Below are 22,112 nucleotides of genomic sequence, written 5' to 3' on the forward strand. Positions count from 1 at the left end.
CATGAGACAGAAATTTTGTTTACAGGAGAGGAGAAAAACTATGCTGAGAGATGGCAATAATAACAAAATAGAAGAGTATGGGGAACATATTCTAGTGCCTTCAGATCACAGAGGATGGAGAAATCAGTTCTGGTAGGGAGAAACCAGGGTGCCTTCCTGGAAGAGGGGTAGTATCTGGGCTGAGGTCAAAGGATGGTAGGGTTGAATCTACTGGAAACAAGGAAAGGTATTGGAGGCAGTGGAGATGACACCGGAAAAACCTCTGAGTGATCCCAGAAATAAAGCAACTGTACTTGTCTGGGTGTAGGATTCCTGGGTGAGCATAAGAAAAAAAAGTGGAGAATTAGAAAAGCAACGAACACATCATTTGACCCAGAAATTCCACTTCATAGTATTTTGCCAAGAAAAATTTTACCTCAGGGATCTGGGAGACAACATTTGCAGCAGCATTGTTTAAGGTAGCAAAACAGAAGGGGGAATGCTCTTGGCTATAGTTTCGATCTGGAATGTCCTTGAAAGGCCCGTGTGTTACGGGCATGGTCCAGTCTGTGGTGCTTTGGGAGATGGTCGAACCTAATTAGAAGGCCTTGGGCCACTATGGGTGTGCCTTTGAAGCAGATTGTGTGACCTTGATATTTCCCTCTCTTTCTCTTTTTCACTTCTCAGCCATAGGTGAACAGTCTCCTCTACTACAGACTCCCACCATGATCTTCTGCCTTGATGTAAAACCAAAGCACTGGAGCCAGCCAACCATGGACTGAACTTCAGAAACCGTGAGCCAAGATAAACCTTTCTTCTTTTACATGATCTCCGGTATATTGTTATACTCTATAACAAGGGGAAAAACCAGGAGCAGGAAGCAGCCAGCTCAGATGTGTCTGTAGAACAATCCACCTGGGTGGGTGGTAACACAGGGAGGCTGGGGCAGGACAGTCAGGTGAGGGGCATGAAGTGCTGAGCCTAGTTGTGAGAATAAAGTAGAGGAGTTTAGTGACAGGAGAAGGCAACAGACTTCCCAGGAATAGACTGGGAACTTAGGACTTAGAGCAGTTGCAATGGTTGTGGCTTAAGTGGGGTGGTGGCAGGGGAGGCAAGGATGATAAATTGGTCTTGTACCTGACACCCTTCAGGGCACTTCTGCACTTAAGTCACCTGGAGCAGGTGGTGGGACTCTCCTCCCATTTCCTTCTCTCCTCATCCTCCTTTACGAGCTGCTTCTCTCTGCCTCTGAGGATGTCAGTTCTTTGGTTCTCTGGGTCATGAGGTGCTTTGATTTAAGTGTACCTTCCCTGGAAATTCTCCTTCCACCTCATGATCTCAGCGACCTCCGTGTCCAGCCTGACCGCCCCACAGAGTGTCCGCAATTCTTTCAATGTAGCATTTCCCACTTGAAATCCCCATCTTTCCCAATCTCCTTTTTCCTTGTCTTCCCTCTACACGTGGACAGGGCACCACCATCCACATGGTTACTCAGTCCTGATAGCAAGGCATCCATCCAGATCTGTGTCTTCTTCTCTCTTCCTCTCTCCCACCAGCTCCTTCTGGCAATCACAGTTGGTTGGCTCACCTTTTGGCTCTGAGTGTTGTCATGACAACCAGCCAGCCAGGTGCAGTGGCTCTTCACTCTCTCTCCAGAACCGAGGGCACCTGCTTAGCCTTTCTGGCTTGAGTGTCAACTAAAGGAGGTAGCATTTCTTGGGGGAAACTTTACCCATTTTGGATGAGAGCTGATGTGTGAACTCTTCCTTCCCTCTTTCCATGACTAGGAGGACATTCTGTGGTGCCTTCTACATGCTGCCTTGGAGGGTATCCAGGGGATCCAGGTCTAGATGCCCATTGTGGCCACTGGTCCAGTAGCCCCACCCTGGGAAGACCCTCCTTTCTTCCCTCTTTCACTCCTTCCAATGGCCCATTGCTATTCCCTGGAATTGAGTCCTGAGCTGTCTGAATATGGCTCCTTGCTGCAGGCCCCTCGTGCGGAGGGACCCCATGTTAAAACACCCTAAAACACCCCTCAGAGCTCTTTCTTTCATCCAGGACCATCTCCCCAATTCCCATCCCATCTCTTCCCACCTGGCCTGGCTCCATAGCTCAACTAGTTGATTTGCCACTAATCTTTCCCCCATTGTCTACAGAATAAAATCCAAGCTCCATTGCATGGAACCCAAGATACTCCATGCCTGCTCCTTCCCTGCCTCTCCAGCCTATATGTTGTTTTCTTCCTCCTGTTCATAGTCTGTGAACTACAAGTTTCTCTCAGATTTCTAGCAGTCACCATTGTTTCATACCCCAGGGTTTCTGGTCAAATTCTTGCTTTAGTGCTGTCATCTTCTTTAGCCTGGCTAATCTTCACGTGTGTAGGTTAAAAATTCATGTGTATGTAAATTTTGTTGTTTGGTGGTGCTGGGTGTCAAACCCGGGATCTCATGCATGCCAGGCAAGTGTTCTACCATTCCATGTGTTCCTTAAGACTAAACTCAGGTGTAACTTGTGGTTGTCCTGGATCTTGATACAATGCTCTGTCTGCCCCATAGACTGAGCCTCTGCCCAGAAGTGCTTTGCTTATCCAAGTTCATACAGGGTAAGAGTCACATCTATTCACCTCTAAATCTTCATCACTAACACTGTGTCTAGGGCATAGCAGGTTCCAAAAAATAGATTTTTGAGATGAATTCTAAAATCAATTACCACTGATGCAAACCTCATGTCAGCCACTTTTCTAATAGTGTGTTTCAATCAGCATTTCCATTGCTGTGACTCAAAATACCTGACAACTACAACTTGGAGGGAGAAAGAGTTATTTGCTCACAGTTCTGGAGATTTCAGTCCATGTTAAACCAAGTCACGTCTAAAAAGGTCAGGGCATGGCGGTGGGGAGCAGAGAGAGAAGGGGAAGAGACAAGGGACATATATATATATATATTACCCAAAGTTACACACCCTGTGATCTACCTCCTCCAGTACCTGCTTACCTTAATACTCAATAAATACATTAATCCATCAATGAATTTATCCATGGATGAGATTAGAGCCATCATGATTGATTCAATTATTCCATCTCTTTAAATTGTGAATACATGAGCTTTTCTAGGGGACATTCTATATCCAAACTATAGCATGGTGGATGGCCCATGGATGTTGGCTGCTGAGAACTGGAAAGGGGACAGGATTTGTCCTAAACTTCCAGGGCCAGGAGGGTTAGACCTCACCTGTGGTTGTTTTGAATCAGCACTGACCTCACAGCCTGGGCCCTTGACTAGTCCATGCTTAGACTGAACAAACAAACAAAAAAACTCTTTGACCAGTCAAAAATACAATGACAGAATGCTGGGCATGGTGGTTCATGGCTTTAACTTCAGTATTTGGGAGTTTGAAACAGGAGGATCACAGGTTAGAGGCTTGCCTCAGCAACTTAGCAAGGCCTTGTTTCAAAATAAAATATATAAAGGGATGGGAGTTTGGTTCAGAGATAGAATGCTCCTGAGTTTAATCCCCAGTAACACACACAACACACACACACACACACACACACACACACACACACACACACACACACACACAAGTTGGCCTCAGACAGAGAAAACAGGAGGATTCTGATACATGGAGCCCTCTGGGGATGTGAACTGAACACAGAAGCACAGAGAAGAGTCCAGCGAGCAGCACATGATGGTCAGGCAACAGGAAAGGGAGAAGCACCCCTGGGCTCCATCCTGCTGGGACAAGTGACAGTTCCCATTGCACAATAAGCAGCGGGGATGGGCTGGTTGAGAGTGAAGGCCAGGATCAGACTCCAGACTCCAGGAGGCCTCATTTTCCCAGCTCTCAGCCCAAGATCTCCCAGATGTCCTGGGAGAGCGTTGGAAGCTCTCAGCTGATTTGCATGCCTCTGCCTGCTTAGCACCAGAGCACCAGTTGCCATTCAACAAGTTGTCATTTGATAACCTTTTCTTGGGGATCTTCCAGCTTGTGTTTTCAGAATAAGCCACAAACTCTTTTCTTCAGAAAGAAAAAAATGTCCTTGTTGTGAGCAGAGGGAGCCTCCGGTCTCCACAGGGCTCCTCGGAGCAGGTGCTTGAGGCTTGGAGTCAAGCAAAGGTGGCCGGTCATGTGTGCTTTATCATCTCCTTGCAGTGATTTCTCTACCTGCAGTCAGAACTCCCTGACTCCCAAATAAGCTGCTGAATCAGAAGCTGGTAGAGTTGGGAGGAAGCGGAGGGATCCTGGGTGATTTTTATGTGCACTAAGGGCTTGAAGTCCATTCATTTTAAGCGTTGGGGTGCAGGTGGGTTGGGGGAGGTGGCAGTCAATTGTGTTGAATCTTGACAGCCAGGGAGTCAGCTCAAGTGATTGGGAGCAAGGATGCCCATATGACAGCTTCAGTGGAAGGGACTCCATTGTGTAGGCCCCGAGGAACCGAGGAAGGAAGCCCTGGTAGCTGTGTGGGGGAGAGCAAGCCAGGCAGCATCCCCAGGGCTTCAGCTACTAGACAACTCTAGTCCTTGTATCACCCTGTTACCTAGATCATAGTGACTTAAATAATAACCATGCTCGTGCCCCTCCCTTATGCTTTCTGTGGATAAAGAATTCAGGAGAGGTTCAGCTAAGGGGTTCTATCTGGAATCTCTCATGCAATTATAGTTAGATGGTGGCTATAATTAGAAATGAGTGTTCTGGGGAAGCTGGAGGCTTGCTGGGTATCTCCTTCTCTCTTTCTGCAGTTTCACATGCCTTTCTAGGAGACCTTTCTGTGTGGGATGGTTGGACTTCCTCAGAACATGGCTGCCCCATGGCCCTTTGAGTGTGGTGTCCCAGGGCCTTGCACAAGTGTTCAGCTGTCTCATTTTTTTTTATGACTTAGACTTAAATGTCATGTAGCATTTTTTTCTATTATAGGCTCTTGGTTACAAAGCCATTTACAAGTCTGCCTAGATTCAGGGAAGTTAGTATAGAACCCCCCTTTCTCAATGAAATGAGTATGGAGATCCGTATGAAGGGTCCTTAAAAGATTAGAAATGAAACCACTAGTGTCGGGCATGGTGGCGCACACTTGTAATCCCTGCGCTTGGGAGGCGGAGACAGGAGGATCGTGCAGGTTCGAAGTCAGCCACGCTGACTTAAGAGACCCTGTTTCCAAATAAGATATAAAATAGGTCTGGGAGTATAGCCTGGAGGTAGAAAGGTTTCATCCGCAGTACCACAAAAAAAGAAAGAAAGAAAGAAAGAAAGAAAGAAAGAAAGAAAGAAAGAAAGAAATGGAACCACTAATATGACCCAGCTGTACCACTCCTTGGTATACAGTTAAGAACCCAACATACTGTAGTGACACCTGCATCCCCATGTTTACAGCAGCCCAATTCACAGTAGCCAGGTTACGGCACCAGCTTAGGTGTTTGTCAACAGATGAATGGATAAAGATAATGTGGTATGTGTACACAATGGAATTTTACTCAACCATAAAGAAGAAGGAAATTATGTCATTTGCAGGAAAATGGATAGAACTGAAGAGCCTCACAGTAAAATAGGCCAGACTCAGAAAGTCAAGGATCATATATTTTTTCTTTCTTATGCAAGAAAAAAGAAGGAAAAAAGAAAAAAAAAAGAAAGAAAAAAAGAAAAAAAAAGAAAAAAAAAGAAAAAAAGGGATCTCATAAAAATAGAAGAAAGACCAGTAAAGCTGAGGAAAGGAAACAGAGAGGTAAGAAGGGAGGGAAGGCAGAGTCCTGGGGATTGGCATTGATCAAATTATGTAGTGTGTGTGTACAAATATATCACAATGACTCTGACCATTGTGTATTATTATATACCAATAAAAACAAAAAATGGCCAAACACCCTTTGAGAAGGAGAAAGAGGACACTTATTGGAGGGGAGATATTCTTGTAGCCATCGTTGTCAATTATATATAATAAATATAGTACAATATTGTATTTACATATAATAATAATTGCATGTGACACATTATTTTATACATACAGTCTCTACATAGTGGTAGGTTGAGTCCCTTCTTCCTTCCCCCACGGGACCCTGCAGCAGGCACAGGAGGTAGAAACCCGGAAGCCGGAGCGGAGATGGGACAGATTCCAGGTGTTGCGAGACTTACAGGTGTCGCAGGGCAGACTCCAGACGTCACGAGAGAACTGGCCTTCCCGCCACTAGCCCCCACCCCCAAGACCCCAGCTACATAAATGCCCTCACGTCCTCTCTGCTGCGTGGCTCTGCAGACCTGTAGCAATGGGTCTTCGGACCTCGACCGGACACAACATTCCTTTAATAGAGAGCCTTGGCCTCGCACTCCTTTGCTGGACTTATCTCCTTTGCGACCCCCGACTCAATTTCAGTGTTACACATAGCATATGCCATGCCCAAGATAAGAATGCCATTTTGAAGCAGAAAGTTCTTCTGTGGATCCCTCCATAGTGGTGGGGAAGCTGCTTTTGAAATGGAGGAGCTGGAGAGTCTCTTCTGTGATTTTTTTTTTTTTTTTTGGTGGTACTGGGGTTCCTGGAAGCCCTTCTACCTCCGGGCTACACTCCCAGACCTATTTTATATTTTTGAAACAGGGTCTCTTACGCCAGTGCGGCTGGCTTAGAACCTGCGCGATCCTCCTGTCTCCGCCTCCCAAGCGCGGGGATTACAAGCTTGCGCCACCACGCCTGGCCTCTTCTGTGATTTTTGAGGCTGAAGCCATACGTGAGCATTCCTTCAGATCTGGCTTAAAACGGTCTAAATGAGTGATGTGTGCATGTATTCCTCTACCATCTTGTACTCCATTAAGATGTATGACAACAGCCAGGCATGGTGGTGCACGCTTGTAATCTCAGCATTTGGGAGACTGAGACAGGAGGATTGCACAGGTTTGAAGCCAGCCTCAGCCACTTAGTGAGGACCTTTACAACTCAGTGAGACCCTGTTTCAAAATAAATAATAAAAAAAAAATAGGGCTGGGGTTGTCACTCGGAGGTAGAATGCCCCTGGGTTCCATCCCCAGTACTGAAAAAAAAAAAAAACAACTGGGACTGGCTGGCATTAGGCACATCTGGTTTCCATACTAAAGCTGCCACGAGGTGATCCCCGTGGGCATGGGGAAGCTGATCAAATTAGGAAGAGCTATTTGGAGCTGGTGATGCTCCCAAATTTATATAAACGGACGAGAGCGGTTTGCTCTCTTGCTCAGGGGCTCCTCAGTACCAACAAGACCAGGTCTAAATCTCTTTGCAGAATGTTCAGGGCCCTCTCTGATGGGATGTGTCCATGTATCTTTATACGCGCACACACACACACACACACACACACACACACACACACACACACACACCATTCCTCAAGGTTAAAGCATTCCCATTGGAAGCCAGTAGACATCTGGTAAAAATGTTAATTTCTGGAAAGCCCACGGCACCCATCCTTCCTTCTTTTAAGAGGTCTTAGGGGTTCTAACAAAGGCCATGGTTCCACGCTGGAACTTTCTTTGTTCTCTCTGAGGCAGGAGGCTGCAAGAGAATGGGCTGCATCCTCTGGCTGTCAAGAGGAGCAAGGCGGGTGGGGCCTGGGGCAAGGAGGAGGCCGGAGAAGTCTCGGGGAAGTTTCCATCTGCTGACGAGTTTCTGAACGGACTTGAGGCCAACTGTGATCTTTTTGGACAGTGTTTGTTCCTTGCCGATCCAATTGGTCTCAGGTGGCCCATAAAATTTTTACTACATTTTGTCCACCCGTGGATATGGTGACCTGACATGACCCAGTCAGAAATCTGTTCCGGCAATGTTTTCAGAAGGGATTGGAAGGGCCCGGGCCGCGGCCGAGTTGACAGTGTTTGCTTTAATCAGGAATGATGGCTTCTGGTGGGCTAGGAGGCAGGTGGCGCAGGGAGCCGTGAACTTTGTCACAGAGCGATGACTTCTGTGAAATTCACAGCAGCTCCTTCGGATCCTGTCTGAAGGCGCAGGAGGGACCGCACACTGTCCTGCGGGCGGCAGGTAATGATGGGAATGAGTTCTCATTTCAGCCCTGAACTCATGGCAGGAGCGCCTGCCTGCCTGGGTGAAACCTAGATTCTTGTAGTCATTTGCCAGTATTTCCCCCCCATTCTTTAACAATGGACATTAAAAATAAAAATAACTATATAGCCTGTTTTCTGTTGCTGTAATAGAATGTGGTAGACTGGGTAATTTATTTAAAAAGAGAGCTTTCTCTTGGCTCACAGTTCTGGGGGTTGTGAAGTTTAAGATCATGATCATATCTGGTAAGGATGCTTTTTTTCTTTCTTTCTATGTTTCTTTTTGGGTGCTTTTGAAAGAGAAAAGGGGCCAAACTCCTGCTGTAACTACCTCATCTGTGGGAGAAAGGCAGGGTCTATTGTAGAGGCTCCTCCCACCATGCCCCGCCTCCTTGCCACATCCAGGAATTAAGCCCCAAGATGAGTTTTGGTGGGAACAAGTTATGTCCACGCCACAGTAGGACCCTGCTTCTCCAGCCAGATGCAGCTCGTCTGTGTGTTTGTGGGGGTGTTTCTCATTTGTCTTCGAGCCCACCCATGGTTGATTAAGATGCTCCCATGGATTAAGAGGCTCCATGCAAAAATGTCTAGTTTCCCAAATGATGCTTCCCTCCAAAGGCTCTAACAGCCTTAAGATTGTGCTCACTGTTTCTACGTGTGGTATAGTATCCACAAGTTCCTCTGTATTACTACTTAGTTGATTCAACCCCATGATGCCAGTGGTTGATGGTCTGTTTTTATGCCTGGTCTGTTTTTATACCTGTTATTATTTAGTTAACCACTTTAGAGTTCACGCTTCTTGGTCCATTTTTTGTCAACCTATCAGATGAGGCCTAGGAGTCATAGGCACGTTGTCAAGACCATGTCTGGCAGCAGCAACACCATCTTGATGAATTCCACCTAATTTTAGGTGGGTCTATGTGACTTTGATAGAAACAGGAGTGAATTAAAAATTTTGTGCTTTTGACGAGAACTTATTAGATCTGTTTCAAAGTGGTAAAAGCATTTTGCAAACATAAGGGGTATTTGAAGTATCAAGGAAATCACTTTCATGTACCACTACCATCCTGGGAACCCTGAGTTACGGCCGCATTGATCCTACAATGAACAAGGCCAATAATATATCTCTGACCACTCTGGTGGTGACTTTGGGTTGTTTCAAATTTTGCCATATTTGCAGAGCAATATTGTTAGCAAGTATGGCTCCTCTAAGGTCTGGTTTTATTACATTTTTTCTATATTACAGGCAAAATTAGATGAGTGATGGGATCACAACTCACAAAAGTCAAAGACAAAACATCCCTCCCACAACTTAGTGACCCCATTTTAAAATAAAGAATAAAAAACAGGGCTGGGGGTATAGCTCAGAGGTAAAATGCCTCTGAGTTCAATCCTGAGTACCATAAAAAAAAAAGTGAAGGTCTGATTTGGTCAATCTTGTTGACATTTGGGTGAGTAACCAAAACGAACTTTGTTTTTCCCTGGGACAGTGGCTCCTACTACAGCAGAATTGTGACCTTTGCTTATTATTTATTTGATTTGGTGACATTTCTCCCTACTTCTAAAAGAGATGTATGATATCTATTAATATAAGGTATGAATATGTTTCAATTTAGGAAACATTGATTGTATTTTCTCTTGAAAATATTTTATTGGTTTCGCTAGGCCACTTAAAGGATTTGGAGGTACTGTGATACTGCCTAGAATTAAGGCTGCCTTTTTCAGCCTCTCTTGCTAATAGGAGTGGTCATGTGATTGATTTCTGGCCCCTGATCAGGGTGCAGGCAAGAATAAGGCTTCTGAAAATCTTCTGTTTTAGTCTACTTTTCTGTTGATTATAGCGCAATATCACAGACTGGGTAAATTATAGGTAAAGAGGTCTATTTCAAGTCACAGCTCTGGGTCTACAGTTGAAGGGCCACATCTGGCGAAGGCCTTATTGGCAGGGTACCCACGTAGCTCAGAGTTTTACATGATGATGCACAGGAAGCTTGAGAGAGACCTGGCCAACTGGCTTTTATGGCAGACCGGCTTTCAAGATAACCCATGAGTAACTTAATAAAAAGAGTGAGCCAGGCGTGGTGTTGCGTGCTAGTAACCCTAGTACTTAGAAGGCTGAGACAGGAGGATCCGGATTCGAGGTCAGCCTCAGCTACTTAGAGAGGCCCTCTGCAACTTAGTGAGATCCTGTTTCAAAATAAAGAATGAAAAATAGGGCTGGAGGGGGTGTATCTTGAAGGTAGAATGTCCCTGGGTTCTACCCCTAGTACCGCAAAGAAAAATAAATAACAGAAATGGATGAATCTGCTTGGATTCCTGATCACTTCTTAGAGATGTCATAATGGGGACTGATTTACACTGGAGTTTTGGAGGGGACCAATCATACTCAAGCCATAACCTGGTCCTTCAGAGGAAAACAGGCTTAGATTCCTCCTCCCATCCTCCCCCTTCCTCCATCCTGCAGCTTAGAGTGTGGCTGTGATGATTTGTGCTCCACTCCTTTTTTTTTTTTTTTTTTTTTTTGGTGGTACTGGGGTTCCTGGAAGCCCTTCTACCTCCGGGCTACACTCCCAGACCTATTTTTACATTTTTATTTGGAAACAGGGTCTCCTAAGCCAGCGTGCGCGGCTGGCTTCGAAACTGCGCGATCCTCCTGTCTCCGCCTCCCAAGCGCGGGGATGACAAGCGTGCGCCACCACGCCCGGCGTGTGCTCCACTTCTGACCACCAAGATGAGAGGTGGACCGTAGAAATGGAAGAGTAGAAAGTTGGAAATAAGCTAGACCCTAGTCGATGATGGAGAAGTCAAATCACTCCAGGGACAGTCAAATCCAGAGTCTCACATGTCAGAAATAAACATATCTTTTGTAGGCTAGTGGTCTCTTACTAGAAAGGAAACCTAATTTAAATTTACAATCTCCTTTTTTGTCTTTAAAATGTCTTGGCTTGTATTAACTCCATCAGATCAGAACCATTCTTTCTACCACGTAGTGGCTATCTGATAAGTTCATGAATCCGGTGTAATTTGGTGGCTGTTTGGTGCTTTTTTCTTTCAACTAATGTAGTTATTATTATTATTTTTTAACAGAAAGCCTTTAGAACTTGACTCCTAAGCCATAGTTTAGAAGACTTTTTGTGTTTTTAATCAGGTCTCTCATTGTTTCTGAGGATATTGGCATGTGTGTTGGACTGGTAGTGAGCTGACATTCTACTGGTTAATACCTGTCATCTCTTTCTTGACAGCTAAACTAAAATAACAGAGATTCTCCAAAGATAATGAATTCATTCAGAATTGAACATTGCAATGAGAATATGTATGCCACAGTTAATGGGGTGTACCTTTAGGGAAGGAAAGAAAGACAGGGGTTTTTAAAGGTCAATGGAACTGGGCATGGTGGTACACAATTGTAGTCTCAGTACTTGGGAGGCTGAGGAGGGAGGATAACAGGTTTAAGGCCATTTTCAGCAGTATAGGAGACTCTGTTTCAAAAATAAAAAATAAAAAAAAGCTAGGGTAATACCCTGGAGGTAGAATGCCCCTGGTTTTAATGTCCAATATAAAAATAAACAAAATAAAGTAAGTGGGATTACATAAGTTACTTTGCACTAAGTATAGTGGTGTTCATCTGTAATCCTAGTACTTGGGAGGCTAAGACAAGAGGATCTCAGGTACAAGTCCAGCCTTAGCACCTTAGCAAGATCCTATTATTTAATTTAATTTAATTTATTTTTTGTGATACTAGAGAGGGAACCCAGTGGCATTCTACCTCCAATCTATACTCCCAGCCCTATTTTTTATTTTTTATTTTGAAACAGGGTTTTACTAAGTTGCAGAGGCCTCACTAAGTGGCTGAGGCTGTCCACAAACCCGATCCTCCTGTCTCAGCCTCCCAAGTGCTGGGATTACAAGCATGCACCACCATACCCAGCTGCATGACCCTATTTCAACAGCAACAACAACAACAAAATAAATAAATAAAAAGAATTTGGGGTATAGCTCGGAGGTAGACAGCCCCTGGGCTCTAAAACCAACCAACCAACCAAACGACAAATAAATATTGCTTTAAAATTATCTCTGGCAATAAGAATCACATAAAGATGACATCTGTCCGAGGATGGACAGGCAGCCCCTGGGCAGATGGCCTTGGAGAATCTTCTGTGCTAGGTCGTGGTAGCCTTTGTACAAAGTCATGGTTGTGGCAGTCTCTTGTTCTGGCTATGAGATGTGTAGGAGATCCCCTCCTTCTTAATCTCCTGGCTTTACTTATTTATTTTGGTTTGACTTGAGTGGCTCCAGTTTGATTCTGACAACTTAAATGGTCCTGAGATTTATTTATTTATTTATTTATTTATTTATTTATTTATTTATTTATTTATTTGGTGGTACTGGGGTTCTTGGAAGCCCTTCTACCTCCGGGATGCACTCCCAGACCTATTTTTACATTTTTATTTGGAAACAGGGTCTCCTAAGCCAGCGCGTGGGGCTGGCTTTGAACCTGCGCAATCCTCCTGTCTCTGCCTCCCAAGTGTGGGGATTACAAGCGTGTGCCACCATGCCCGGCAAATGGTCCTGAGTTTTGAACCATCATACCTGAAGGTTTCCCCATCATGGCGCTGCTTGCCACACGCCTCCCCAGCCGCATCCTCACTCATAGCCACTGCTTCCTTCTCCCCTTTCTCAATCATCGGTACCATAATACCAATGAGTTTTTACCATATGGTGGATTTTTGTTGAGGGTTAGGGCTTGTCAGTGCAATAACATTATTATTACATTCTTAATTTTATAATATCATTCTTACAGCACAGCCAAATTAAAGACTTCTAACTCGGTGTCCATCATCACCCCGTTAAGCTCTCTGTTTATATCCATTCAGTGTCAGGGTGCTTTGCGTGGTGTGGGCTGGCATCCTATGGAAGGCCACTAATTCATATATTAGCTGTCAGTGCTGATTGTTGGCTGAGATCTCAGTGGGAATTGTCAACTGCCCAAGTCACCTGGGCTGCTTCTTACGGCATTTTGAGAGAGAGAGAGAGAGAGAGAGAGAGAGAGAGAGAGTTAGTTTGTCTTATCTCTTATTATTTAGCCTCAGAAATCATGCAGGATTATTTCCTCCATGAATTTTATGTATCCAGAAGTCACAAAGTCCTGCCTAAGCTCAAGTTGCCTATCTGTTCTCTCTCTTTCTCTTTCTCTTTCTCTTATTTCACTCTCTCTTCTTCCCTCTTTTGTGCTGGGGGTTAAACATAAGAGCATTCTACCTCTGAGATATACCCTAAGCCCTTTAAAATTTTTTATTTTGAAACTGGTTTTGCTAAGATGCCGAAGGCCTCACTAAGTAGCTGAGGCTGGCCTGGAACCCGCGATCCTCCTGTCTCCACCTGCCAAGGACTGGGATGTAGGTATGGGCCACCAGTGCCTGGCTTACTTTCCACTCCTTGCTGGAGACTGACAAGATTCTGAAGGAACTTACAAACATGCATGGAAATACTGTTGTGGCTACTTGGGGAAAACCCAGTGTGCAAATCTTTCCTGGCTATTACTCCCCTTGGCCCCAGGTGCTCTTGGTCCCTGGCATTGCTGTCTTCAGTGGGGCTCTGTCCACCTCTGCTATGCTGACTGTTCTTCTCAACAAAAGTCTCATCTTAGCATGGCGTGGCGGCGCACGCTTGTAATCCCAGCATTTGGGAGGTTGAGACAGGAGGATCGTGGTTCAAGGACAGCCTCAGCTACTTAATGAGGCCCTTTGCAACTCAGTAAAGACCCTATTTCAAAATAAAGAATAAAAAAATGAGGCTGGGGCTGTAGCTCGGAGGTAGAATGCCCCTGGGTTCCATCCTTAGCACTGGAAAAAAAAAAGTCTCATTAAAAAAAAGTCTCATATTTTGTGCCAACCCAAAGAAAACTGAAAGCACACACTCTTGCCCTTTATTATCAGGGCCATTTGGTCTTCTCTGCCTTGTTTTCCCCAGGCCCAGCTCTGCCCTTGACCTTACTTTGCAAAACTTATGCTACCTTTCATAATAAGAGGCTTTTTAGAGCGTATCTTTTAGTTATCTTTTAAAGTAAAATGATCGTAGATGGCAGACACTAGAAAAATAGTATTTGTGTTTCTCTTTCATACATAGCAGGCCCTTTTAGCCACTGGTACCTGTGCAGTTAGTGACTATTGGGAGGTTGTGGGAAAATAGAGGAGATGTTGAAGTCAGAAGGAGCACATAAGAAACCTTATATCACTTATTTTATTGACTGTGCCTTCAGGCAGGCACTTGGCTGTTTTTGTCTTTGCTTCATTATCTATAATGATGATGCATGCCTATGGTCCCAGTACTTGAGAGGCTAAGACAGGAGGACCGCAGTTTTGAAGCCAGTCATAGCAAATTAGTGAGATCCTGTTTCAAAATAAAAATAATAAAAAAGGCTGTGGATGTAGGTTAGAGGTAGAATACACCTATGTTCAATCCTCAGTACTTCGACTACTACTACTATTAATAATAATAATAATAATAATAATAATAATAAATACCACTTAAAATAGAGAATAAATGTGATCACACATGAAGGGCACTTAGCATAATAGGTAGGCCCCAAAATGAAAGCTGTTGATCTTATTAAGACTTACATAGAGGGTAGGGGGAAGGGAATAAAAATGTTTTTTTTAAGCTGTTAACTTATAATAAATCTCCAAGGAGATGTTCTTTCAAAAGTCTACTGGTTAAACAATTTATCAACAGGGGAAAATGATGAGGAGAGAGATGGAATTTAGTTTTTTTAGCACAAAGCCAATTTCTTTTCTTTTTTTTTTTTTTTGCGGGTCTGGGGAGCATAATTTAGAGCAGAGAGTGGTCAGTAAAAAATAGCCCCTGACCCATGCACTCAGGCGGCCTACTGTCTTGACCTCATCATTGTGTGTGATCAACTACTCCTGGGGGTACCACACACCTGGGCATCTAAACCTTTTACTTTATATTTTGCTTTCTACTATAAATAATGAAAACATTCCAGCAGTCATTTGCCGAGTGTGGTAGATTTATATTTAAAGTCTATAACTTGATTAAGATCAATTAAACAATTAATATAAAATCAGTAAATATAACGTATTAATTAAATATGTCCTTTTTGCCTGAGAGTCCTAATTGAAGTTGTGTTTGGTTGGGATACTTTTCTTAATGGGGTGCTGGTTTTCTTGGTGGTCTTTAGACCAAAGTTCTTCTTTATAACAGTGCAGAGTATTCCTCCTGGTGTCCAAAAACAAGGGAGGTGTCCTTGGTGCTGAATCGTGGGCAAGGGGTCCGGTATGACACCTCTGCTCTGAGTGAGAAACGGCCGTGTGAGGGCGAGGGAGCATCTACATTCCTGGCTTGTTCTTTGTTTTGTCTCTGTTTTGGAGGTGTCCTGAGCAGAGAAGGTCTGGGAAGAAGAAGATCCATAAAAATAGAGCTATAGGGCTGCCCAGGGGACAGGGCTGCCCAGAGCTTTCTGGGGCTTTCCCAGGTTGTCATGGGGATTAATTAGTCAACGTGTGTGTGTGTGTGTGTGTGTGTGTGTGTGTGTGTGTGTGTGTATGTGCAGGGAGCTGTGACTCAGATGCTAAATTGTTTCCAAAAGAGAAAGTAGTGTGACAAGGTTTCTGAGTGATGGAGCTTTCACACGTGTGATATCACACCTAGAAAACATGCTTTTGAATTATGTGAATGATCTCTGGCCAAAATACGTTGGCTGATTTTTTTTTTGGCTAAAAACAAATCTTAAGGTTAAAGTTAAATTTGCAAAATGACATTTCAGAAGAATACATTGGAAAGCTAGGGAGATTTGGCGTCAATAAAGTCTTTTTATTTATTTTATTTCTTTTTTTGTCTTTTTTTGTGGTCCTTGGGATGGAACCCAGGGTCATTGCATCCTAGCCCTATTTTTTAGTCTTTTTTATTTTTTGAAACAGGGTCTCATTTGAGTTGCGAAGGGCCTCACTAAGAAGCCGAGGCTGTCTGCGAACTGCAATATTTCGGTCCCGGCCTCCTGAATGCCGGGATTACCACGCCCAGCTCTATTTTTATTTTTATGTTTTATTTATTTATTTTGGTACTGGAGATTGAGCCCAGAGGCATTCTACCTCCAAGCTATGCCCTTAGCCCGATTTTATTTGGAAACAGGGTCTCACTAGGTTTCTGAGAGCCTTACTACGATACTGAGGCTAGCTTTGAACCCGCGATCTTCCTGTATCAGCCTCCCAAGTACTGAGATTAGACACATGCTCTACCATGCCTGGTCAATAGAGTCTTTTTAAAATACTGCCCCTTCTTTTTTATGCAACTTTCCCGATACCCTCTTTTTCTTTCTTACAGTGTACCTTAATTCAAACACTGGATGTCAAGAATTGTGATTTATGTATTTTAGTAGTCACCAGAGTGGCTAGAATTGCATTAATTAATTAATGAATTAATTAAAAGACATCCATTGAGCACACACTCTGTCACGAAGTGCATCTTGTAAAGTCTCAATTCAATGCTTTCCATGTAATGAGAACTCTCTCCCCAGTACTAGTGGGTCCGATTCTTTAAACAATTACCTATCAGAAAATCCAGAATCCTTAGATGCATAGAGATGCACCAGAAACAAGCATAAGTTTTTGTTAACTCCAAGTAAATCCTATGACCATCATATTTTTCTGGTGGTTTTATTGCCCTTGCTCTTCATTCTGTTTTACTTTTTTAGTTTAATCCTTCTCAGGTGAAAATATGCTGCTTGGTTCCCACCTGCTTGTAAGGAGCAGGTTTTCTGATCCAGGCTGGCCTGCCTCCCAGGTGACCCCGAGCGTATGGTACCCATCAAAGATGCTGGTAGTCTTGGAGTATTTTGTCAGATTTAAAGAAGACTTTAAGGGTTATTAACTATACTTGTGATGACTACTTAAAATTACTAATATTATTAACTTGAACTTGTCTGGAAAACAATATAAAGTGTGCGTGACATTCATTGGTTTATAAAAACTCAGATCTACTAACCCACATGCCTCGTTAATTCACCAAGAGCGTTTAGTAGGTGCTTTCCATGCACTTCATGTATAACAAATATTATTTGAATATTGGAGCATCAGTAGAATATTCTCTCTGAATTTTCTTTTGTATGGTCCTAGGGAATTTTGAGGGACTAAATGTGGCTAAGTATGTCTGTCTTTGACATTTATATTTAGGTAACTGCCAGATTACAAATGTGTTGCTTTTAAAAACCTTGTTTGTTGAGTCGCCACGAGGCATTTTTAGCATACATCTTAATAAAAGTATCATTGCGCCCGCCATTTTCTGCCTACGTCAGAAAGTTCACTGGGGGTTGGGACTGAGCCTTACTTTTGAGTCGCTAACACTTGGTTTCTAGTACAGGCTCAGTCGTGGCAAGAATGCCAATTTCCCTTTCTTTCTGCATGATCCCACTCCATCCCAACGCCTCAAGTGTTTCTTTGGACCCTTTTCAATGCAAATGTCACTCCCTTGTGAAATACCAGGTGAAATCTTGCCTTTCCCCAGGACCCCCATGCCACGTACACATTGTATTTCCAGGATTTGATGATAATCTCACTGCTGTTGCCATGAGCTTTTTTTTTTTTTTTTTTTTTTTTTTTTTTTTTTTTTTTTTTTTTGGTATTGGGGTGAAACTCAGAGGCTTTCTACCTCCGGGCTATCCTCCCAAGACCTATTTTATACTTTATTTGGAAACAGGGTCTCACTAAGTTGCTGAGAGCCTCACTCAGCAGCTGAGGCTGGCTTTGAACCTGTGAACCTGCACGATCCTCCTGTCTCAGCCTCCCGAGCACGGGGATTACAAGCGTGCACCCCCACGCTCGGCTTGCCATGAGCTTCTTAGGGGCAGGGACCCAGCCCGACATCTCGTTACAGCTCCATCCGAGCCAGCCCAGGCATCAGCACAGCCTGTGATGTGGCTGAACTCTGGGCCTGGGAGCCTGCCGTGTGGGTACCACGGCCCCACCCCCATCTGTGGCTTCATTTCTACGATTTCCATCGCCCGTGCTCAATGATGGTGAGAAAATATTGAGTGCAAAATTCCAGAATAAGCGACTTCTAAATTTTAAATATCTCTTATTCCAGTCCATTGTTAAATTATTCTATTTTATTATTAGTTGCTACGCATCTCTTTTATTTTGTGATGCTAGGGATTGAACCCAGGGACACTGTACCTCCAAGCTACATTCCCAGCTCTATTTTAATTTTTATTTGAAAACGGGGTCTCCCTAAATTGCCGAAAGCCTTGCTAAGTCTCCGAGGCTGGCTCTGAACCTTTGATCTTCTTGTCTCGGCCTTCCACGCTCTCCTCCAACCTGAGGTCCTCCCATCTCAGCCTCCTGAGTCCTGGGATTACAGGCGGGTGTCACGATACTTGGCCTGCTGTCAATATCCTATTGTGCCCAATTTATACATTAAAAGTTATTATGGGTATGTATATATAAGAAAAAGCCTAGTATAAATAGGGGTTGGCATTATTTCTGGTTTCAGGCATCCACAGGGGGTCTTAGGACATGTCTTTCTAGAATGGGGGCAGGGGGCTACTGCGATATAATTTCTAGGCCAGACCTTCTTCCAAAGTTCAGGTTTGAAGACGGAGTGTCTAATTTCAGGGGTGGGGGAGATGGGAGGGGTCTCTGAGGCGTGCGTGAGTGAGAAGAAGCGAATCCCAGGGATTTCCAGGAGTTACAGTGACAGAGGAAGGGTGCCAGGACCCATTGCGAGGACACGAGTCTGCGGCGAGAACAGACCCCGACACTGCAGGATGGCCTTCACATTTGGAAACCAGGGCGGGCTCACCAGTGACGGGGACCTGGTCTCCATCGCTGGCCCTGTATGGTATCTGGGAGCCTGAGGACCGTGTGCCGCTGTGTGGACTCAGAGGGCGCTCCCACAATGCAGAGGCGCCAGGGCCCCGGCTGGTGTACGTGGTGGCCACTGGCACCGGGTCTGCCTTGTGCCCTGGACAAGCAAGAATTCATTTGGTCCCCAGAGACAATTAGTCTTCTTCTGTGTGCTCAGCTTAGCTCGTCCCAGAAGGAACGCCCACACGGTGCTGTACATGCGTCCTGTACCTTGGGGTTAGAGAGAAGAGGGCGCCAACCATGCCCAGAACGACTTACTTAGAAAACAAAGCTAACTTGCTCTCTTTTCTTTCTTTCTTTCTTTCTTTCTTTCTTTCTTCTTTCTTTCCCTTTCTTTCTTTCTTTCTTTCTTTCTCTCTCTCTCTTTCTTTCTTCTTTCTCTTTCTTTCTCTCTCTCTTTCTTTCTTTCTTTCTTTCTTTCTTTCTTTCTTTCATAGTACTGGGGATTGGACCCAGGGGCACCTTATCACTGAGCTACTATTCCATCACCCCTTTTTATTTTGAAATACAATCTCACTAAATTACTTCACGCTGGCCTCCAACCTGAGGTCCTCCCATCTCAGCCTCCTGAGTACTGGGATTACAGGCGGGCACCATCACGCCTGGCTCCAAAATCCACTTTGAGGGCACCTATGAAATGGCAGACAGCTGCTGGCGCCGAATCTGTCACTCTTTCTACACCCGCCAACTTCCAACAAAATAGGTCAGTTTTATTCAAAAGGTTAAGCGCCAGTACTTAAACTTGGTTCTCCGATGTCAATATTCCTAATGACCACAGTGACATTTAAAACAGGAAGCCGGGGTAGGGGAGACACAGAGCAGGGCGTGTGGGGGGCTTCTTGGCTTCATCTTTGAACACCCTGTGTTGTCCTGCACACGGAGAAATACCCCTTCTGGCTATCTGGGGCGGGGTGTGGATACAGAAAGGAGCGGAGTTGAGGGGGGTGGAGGGAGGATTCACGGATTCATCTGCAGAGACAGATGAAGTGTGGTGTCTTGCGGCCGCCCGACCGGCAGAAGGCCGGGAGGGGGTCGGCATCAACAGAGGCATCTGGTCCCCCAGCATGGAGCGGCGGCCGGCCGTGAACCGTGGCAGATGCAGTCTCAGCTGTGATTGGGCACACGGCATCAGTGTCCAGGCCCGGGTCACGAGCGGGGCCCGTTTTAACTGTGACAGTGCGGTGTCAAACTGACATTCCTTCTTCCTCGAGCGTTTTTTTCTCCTCTGAAATCTGCCAGCTCTCGGAAGCAGCCCCAACCAGGCCCCTCGGGCTCCCAGGCTCGAGCGGAGTGAGTGACATCCAGGGAGGGACCGACGCCGAGGAGGGGGAGCCGGAAAGCCGAGAGCGGGATGCGCAAGATGTGCAAAGACGGGGCTTTGGGGCTTTTGCATCGTGGGCAGAATGAAGCTTAGCTTAGCGAGGCGCAGGTGCCGGCCAGTGACTTGTGCCCAAGGACCTCAAGTGTCCTTTGCTTGTGAAATGCGAGGAGCTTGGGAAGACTGCAAGATGGTTTTATTGAAACTTGGAAAGAAAACCCAGCAAGATCAAGCTTTGTAAAATCACTTGTTATATGTGTGGAGGAGACCAAAAGTACAGGCTGCCGAGAGGCACAGCGGCGCTCTGGCCGAAGGTCGCTTTGCTCTCCTGGCTCTCTGGGGAGTTTAATGGCACCTCGGCCATTACTCCACATCTGTCTGTGGGGAGTTTGGTGGAATGGGCCCTGGTCTGCAGCTGGTGAAGCAGGTCTTGTTGCTAACAAGTGAAACCTCTTCAGGGGGCTGCCTACAATACCTTGTGCTTTCTATGTCGGGATTTCTGCAGCCTGCCTTCCTTCCTTTCCTCTTTCTTTCCTTCTTTCTTTCTTTCTTTCTTTCTTTCTTTCTTTCTTCTTTCTTTCTTTCTTTCTTCCTTTCTTTCTCTCTCTTTCTCTTCTCCTTCTCCTTCTTCCTCTTCTTTTTCTCCATTTCCTCCTCTTTCTCCTTTTCCTTCTCTTCCTCCTCCCCTCTTTCCTCTCTCCTCTTTCTCTCTCCTACCTCCCTTTCTTTTTCTTTCTCTCCCTCCCGTCCTCCCCCTCTTGTAGGATTCATTTCACATTTTTTCTATTTCCTTTCCTAATAAGTCAGACATGACCTAGAAATCTCTAGGTACAAACCACTTCCCAGTTCTAAGTGGAGAGATCTGGCAAATGCCCTGGTGTCGGACCATCCTGGGAGCCTCGGGCCTCAGAATCCCAGGACCTGTGTTGGGGTTGTGCTTATAGAGGGAGAAAAGCAAGAGCAGAAGCAATGATTTTGCTTACCATAGTCTGATTTCTAGTAGGGCCGGATGGATCCCTTCCAGGTGGGGCTCCTGAGCCCCAAAATTCTAGAATTGCTCATATGACAGAATCTTTCTCTTTTCTCTCTTCCTCATTCCTGCGCTTCCTAGGATTATTGTCCTCACATTCTATGTCTTAGAATGTGTTTCTGCTTCACACTGGATGCATATTTTATACCTTCAACTCTTCAGTGCCATGATGTGTTTGACTTTCTCCCTCTGGGCCACACTGTGGTCCATCTCCTGATTCCCCCCTCACATCTGTGACTCTTTCTACTCAGATTCTTAGGAAGCTGGCCATAGGAGGGGGCGCCGGCATCCTAAACCCTTCCTGGCTCCCAACAGGAGAAGGTAAAGAGAGGCCCTGGCTCTAACCGTGCAGGGATATACAGCCTGGTTTCTATGAGGTGTGCAATCCAGGTCTCTGGGTAATTTTTTTTCCACTGAATTTGGCCCTGTCCCCATAAAGCCTTTGATTCGTGCTACTTATAAAGTGGCACCAGAGAGTGTACTGACTGACAAACTTTCACGCTGATGCTGGCAGGCGGTGCCTTTCGTCTCTGAACCTCTGGCCCCCTGATAGATTGTCACGGCGCCTGATGCTCCCTGAACCCCGCTCCCCGGGCCATGACGGAGCCTGTGCGAGCTGCTCGGGATCTGTTCTCAAGTTGTTGCTGCGGTCTGCCCGTATGATGACAATTAGGAGCAGTTAGTGTGCAGATGAGGCCGCGAGTGGCAGGTGGTGGGAACGGGCCTCAATTAGCTAACAGGCACCAAATCCCTTCCTAATGAGGCTGGGCCACCCAGATGAGCCGGGAGCATGTGTCGCTGACAGCGGCAGAGGATTTGCTTGGGAGAGAGGGGGAGGCCGGTCAACAGGTACCTGGCGCAGCCATGGACACAGCCCCTTTGGTTTCCTGGCTCAGAA

The sequence above is a fragment of the Muscardinus avellanarius genome, assembly GCF_963383645.1.
Source record: "Muscardinus avellanarius genome assembly, chromosome: 5".
Classification (NCBI taxonomy): Eukaryota; Metazoa; Chordata; class Mammalia; order Rodentia; family Gliridae; genus Muscardinus; species Muscardinus avellanarius.